Consider the following 6442-nt stretch of genomic DNA (forward strand, 5'->3'; position numbering starts at 1 on the left):
GATTTGGAAGACTAATTAATGTTTAACCCTTGATTTCTGAATCCGTATATCATAATATTTAGATTGTATATCAGGTGTATACTACTCACTCTTTTAATTTCCAGAATGTTTTTATTTGTATTTTTGGAAGTCTTAATATTTTCGGAATTTTTCTCTCTCTTCAATATTCAGCTCCCCTTTTTTTTCCTCCTTCTTCTCTTAAATTCTGTCCAAGTCCCCCCTATTTATTACCATCTTTCAGCATTTTTTAAAAATTAAAACCCACTATCTTCCACTCATCCCCCTTTTAATCCTACTACCTAATGTTTTGTCCTCCACTACATTAAACAAATACATTATCCCCCCAATTATATCTTGTCCCCCATGCCTACATTAAATAATTATTATTCTCCACTACATTATGTCTTGTCCCCCACCATGTACTATTTTAATATTATTAAAATATTATTTAATCTTAATGGACAGAGCACTCAAAATAAATAATTGTTCCGAATTTTAATTCCAAAAATACCCCTCTGACCTTACTGAAATTACCATTTTACCCCTGAAAATACTGCAATTTACCAATCTACCCCTATCAGCTATAACCAATTCACCTAATCAATTCCAACCAAAATACAGCAAATATAATCAATTCCTAATCAAATTCAACTAATAAATCCCATGAACACAGATTGAATCATACAACATCAGATTAATGGGAATAAGTTAACCATATTGGGAACCAATCCTGGTTAACTTAGACAAAAATGAATGAGCAAGGAGACAACAATATTAACAACAAAGATACATGATTCAAACTAAATCAAAAAATTAAAAACCAAAACATAAACTCACATTAAATCACTGGATTAAAACGAACTTCAAATAAAAAATGAACATGAATTAAATCTATATTAAACAACAAACATGGATGATTCAAGCGATTAAACTAACATATTTCTATATTACAACTAAATTCTTTTAAACGAATAAAAACAACCCGAAGAAGAAATAATTAATTGAATTTCAACTTGAATCTAACAACATTAACAATTTCTAAAAAAATACATAAAAACACATGAAACAAACTGAAGAAATAATTAATTAAATTTCAATTTGAATCTAACAACATTAAAATTAAACTAACAATTTCTTTTAATAAATAAAAACATATGAACAAACTGAAAAAACTAATTAATTAAATTTCAATTTGAATCTAATAACATTAAAATTAAACTAACAATTTCTTTTAATAAATAAAAACACATGAACAAACTGAAAAACTAATTAATTAAATTTCAATTTGAATCTAATAACATTAAAATTAAACTAACAATTTTTTTAAAAAAAAATAAATAAATAAAAACACATGAAACAAACTGAAACCAATTAACAAAATGATAAACACGAACAAAACAAGAATCAAACATTTACCGATTTTAGATCCGAGAATATCAAAACAAAATACGAACAAAATGAAACTCAAACCCACTAACCGGATCGAAACGACGAAGAACTTGAATGAAAACAAATCTGTCCGGAAACGATTATCGTACCAAAACAATTTGACGCCGAAGACGACCACGAACGGACGATCGAAGAACTGAAGAAGGAAGCAGCGGACAGCAGTAGGCAACGGGGTGGAGAAGAAGACGCAGTAGCAGCCATGGGTGTCGAGCTCAAGCTCGATGGCGATGGACGAGTGGCTGACGAAAAAAGACGCAGCATCCATGGTGGATTGTCGGTGGTTGCTTGGCTGCGTCGCTGGTTTTCCGGCGACTGGAGGAGCTCGCGACGGAGGGCGGGGTCGTTGGGATGTCGTGAGGATAATGAAGAAGAAGAAGAAGCAGCAGCCATGGACAGGCTGCTGTGTGTGTGTGTTTTGTTGTGTATGTATGTGTGTGTGTGTGCGTGAGTGTATGCGTGAGTGTGTGTGTGTTGCTGTGTGTTGCTGTGTGTGTGTGTGTGTGTTGTCGATGGGGAGGGGGATGTCGTGTAAGGGAGAAGGGCAGCCATGGATGAAGGTTGTTTGGAGGAGATGGAGAGAAAGAGAGGGGGGGCAGATGGGTTTAGTCTTAGGGTTAGGAAAATGAAATGAAGATTAGGAGGGGTTAGGTCATTTGGGGTTATGGGGCGGACCGGGTCGACCCGTGTTGAAATGGACCGGGTCATGTGGAAGGTTGGGTATCTTTGGGCCTGTGGTTTGAATTTGAAGAAGAGGCCCAATTCCGATTTTCTTTATATTTTTTGCTCTATTTTCTTTTACTTTCTAATTAATAAAACTAAAATTCTAAATTAAATTATAAACTAAATTAACTTATGAAAAATACTAATTAATTCCTAGCGACAAATATCATACATAATTAAAACACCTATTAAAACAAAATTGCACAATCTGACATTGAATGCTAAAAATGCAAACGATGCGTATTTTTGTAATTTTCATTTTTGTAAAACAAACTTAATTATTCCTAATTGTAGAATTAAATCCTAAATGCAAATGCGACATATTTTTGTATTTTTTTTATTAATTTAACAAATAAACATGCATAGACAAATACAAATAATTATCCAAAATGTCACAAAAATTCTCAAAATTGCACACCAAGGAAAATCGTTTTATTTTGAATTTTTGGGAGTAATTCTTTCATAGGGCAAAAATCACGTGCTTACACATGTCATGTCACTAGAATCAGCGCTGAACAAAATGATAAAAGAACTAAACAAAAAGATGACCGGAAATAATAAAAGACCGGATTTTGCATTAGACTAACGGTGAAATGGTTTGAATAACAAAACAAACCAGAATAAAATCCCAAAACAAACCTGGACAAAACTAAGCAAACCGCTATGACAAAAAATGGAAAGATAAGAAAGTTTGATACGAGACAATATCCGGATTACAACCCTAAGAATAATCCGGACAACAGAAATGACAACAAAATAATCCACCAAAAGCTTCTCTCTTGCTAACCAAGGAACGGAGCGTCCTCCCACTTTATCAAACCTGGCATCTTAGCCACTGAGCTTCGCATCAATATTGCCCAGACCATTACCAACTTCAATATCATCAACCTCAGTCAACAAGTTCCCAATAGGATTCGAGTGCTTCTGTCATCAGGCCTCATCCCCACAAAGTGTGCATCATGATGTGCAGGTAAAGGATTCTGCGCGATATTCTGGGTGTCATTGTCTTGGGTTACAATCAGGTTTTCCTGGATCTTGTGTTTCCGGCTTACCACAAACCAACCACATTAACTTTCTTTGCGATTCAAAACAGAACAGGTTAGAATGGACTCAGTCGGTCCTCATTATTAACAACATCTTTTTCCTTTTTTTTTTCTTTTTTTTTCATTTTTTTCATTTTTTTTGTTGTTGTGGTCGAATTGATTGCCTACGTATCATGACCCCGCATGAATCAGACCTTGCGTAGTTCGGCCAATGCAAGGTAAAAAAAATAATAAAACATATTTTGGAACTTTCAATTTTTCACAGTAAAACACACTTTGATTACAATGATTTAAAAAAAACTGACAAACTTAGACCGAACTAACAGACTCTGGTGAAAGACGAGATACAGACTTGAACATTAAACAACCCACATACTCTAATGAAAAGAAATTAAAAACAGACTGACAGATTCCTTCCCCCATTTGCCACTTTCATCCAAATGGCTGTTTTTTGCAGACGTGGCCCCTGCCTAATTTTTCATGAATTTTGAGACCGGGGAGGATCTGTTTTATGACACTTTTACAAACTTTTCCGTTCTTTTACGAAAATAGCCTTTCAACAACTGAAAGATATTCTAAGGTTATCTCGGCAAGAACGGTTTAATACATTGCCGAAGCTGGCTCGGCTTATTTTGACCAACACATCCAAGCGGCATTCACTTGCCCACTGACAATTTTTTCTTCTTATTTTTTTTATTTTAAATTAAAATAAAAGACCTAGTATTGCAAACACGGCCTTTCAGCGCCTCGGGGATGAAGATTTTAAGGTTGTGTGGGTTAATCGGTCAAAATCTAAAAAAGACCCAAAGGTGGCTGTTTATACAAAGTCAGCCTTCCGGCGTCCCTTTCGGGAACATTCGGCTATTTTTGACAGAAATAGCATCACCAGACTTATTTATAACTCTTTCTCTTGTTTTTCAAAATAGGAAACCCGATATAGCAAACACGGCCTTTCAGCGCCTCGGGGACGAAGATTTTTAAGGCTGTGTGGGTTAACTGGACCAAATCTAAAAAAATGACCCAAAGGTGGCTGTTTATGCAAAGTCAGCCTTCCGGCGTCCCTTTCGGGAACATTCGGCTATGTTTTGACAAAACAGCGTCACCCGACTTCTTTATGATAAAATTAAAATTTGACATATTTTTTGGCTATTTTAGCAAAAGGGGAGGTTGGACCCGATTAGGGTTGCCTACGTATCTCACATCCGGTGAGAATCAAACCGGCGTAGTTCGCCAATAAAACAAACTATATTTTTTTAAAAAAAAACAAGACTCTTTTTTATTTTCATTTTTGGCATTTCATAAGCAAATAACAAAACCACTTTCAAAGCACGACTCTTTTCATTTTCTTTTTGGGCATTTCATAAACAAATAAAAAAAATTATTTTTAAAAAAACAAGACTTTTTTCATATTCATTTTTCATGGCAAGGCAAACTATTTTCCTTTTCTATTTTTTGAAAACAAGACAGAATAACGACTCTTTTTTTTTTCTTTTCATTTTCAACAAACAATAAGACAACCTATTCCCAAACTAAAATAAAGACTCTTTTCTTTTTCTTTTTCTGCGAACAATTTCCAAAAATAAAGACTCTTTTTCTATTTTTCCTTTGCTTTTAGTAAAACAAACTATTAAAAATAAAATATTTTTTTAAAATTTCGGCAGAGTTTCGATACTATTTGGACTTTGTTATTTTTCAAAGCAGAAGATTAACCCTATACACTGCTATTTTTCTTTCTTTTTTTTTTTTCAAATTTTCCCAATATTCAAAACCGGTCAGCATGCAAGTCCAAAGAAAATAAAATGCACAAGCAGTAAGTAGGATGCATCAGGATGATCTTTTCTGTTTCAGGTTGTTATTCCTAGACGGACCCAACCCCTGTGTTAAGTCCCCTAAGTCAAAAATGCACATGATGCATATAAGCGTTCCTACTAGGGATCCGGCATGAAGTTGAGTTATTCTAGGTTCAGAACTTGGGTGTTTGTTCTAGACCTGGCTTACCCGAGCGAACAGCTCGAGCCGAGGGGGGGCAGCGTACCGGGGATACAGAAGCTCAACCCGGCTTTGCAACTTATCCGAACCTCGTTCCAAAAATGGGATTGACTCTAAACAGAAAAGAAGTCACACGAAGTGCACCCTTCTTCATGATTTAGAAGACTAAGAGAGGAGATGGGTTTCGGCACAGTTTATATACAGTTCACAAAATATCAAAGCGGTAAAAGCAGTTAGTTAGCACATTAAGCACAGATCATGTAACAAAATCAGATAAAGCTAAACACAACAATTTATTCTAAGCTCGATTTCTAACCCTGAACCAGTGGTTCTGGAAATCTCCAGCAGAGTCGCCAGAGCTGTCACACCTCCTTTTTCCGCCCCCGCAAGGGTACGAGGGAGTTTTTCCAATTAAAGGACAATCGAAACGGGATTTGTTTATTTATTTCAGAGTCGCCACTTGGGCGATTTAGGGTGTCCCAAGTCACCAATTTAATCCCGAATCAAGGAAAAAAATGACTCTGCATTACAGTCCGCGAACCAGAAATCCGGATAAGGAATTCTGTTAACACGGGAGAAGGTGTTAGGCATTCCCGAGTTCCGTGGTTCTAGCACGGTCGCTCAACTGTCATATTCGTCTTGTTTATTTGATTTTATACAATTATGAGCTCATGTGCAAGTTTTAACTCTTTACCGCTTTTATTATTATATTTTAAAAAAATGTGAACATCGTTTAAAAACATGTCTTTGAATTGCGTCACATGAAATAAACCCGCAATCCGGAACACGTTTTTATTCAGTGTTTTGGGATTTGGATTTGGGTCGCATGAAATGCACACCCGAGTTTAAGAAGGTAAGATTATTAAAATGCGCGCCTAAAGCGATTAGCGTATTATTATTTTGGGTAAGGCCGTGGAATTCGCTAAGCGGCCGATTCCGAGTTCTAAGTAATAAACACATACATTTTTGTGAGGGCCCCGCAATCTGTGCGTTTTATTTGGCGAGGCTCGTCTCATTTTTATTTAAAAGGATAAACCTACAGTGACTACATTTTTTCTATTAAGTTTGTTTCTAAAATAAAGGGAGGAATCCTAGTTAATAATACTTCCTAACTCATATTGCAGTTAACCTTAACTAATTATCCACAATCATTCAAATATCCAATTATCAACAAATGCAAGTCCAGAATCAATTTCCAAACTTATTTACTTTAACACAGTTAATCAACAAAATTATTCTAG

Source organism: Nicotiana sylvestris, chromosome 9 (genome assembly GCF_000393655.2).
Source record: "Nicotiana sylvestris chromosome 9, ASM39365v2, whole genome shotgun sequence".
NCBI classification, from domain to species: Eukaryota; Viridiplantae; Streptophyta; class Magnoliopsida; order Solanales; family Solanaceae; genus Nicotiana; species Nicotiana sylvestris.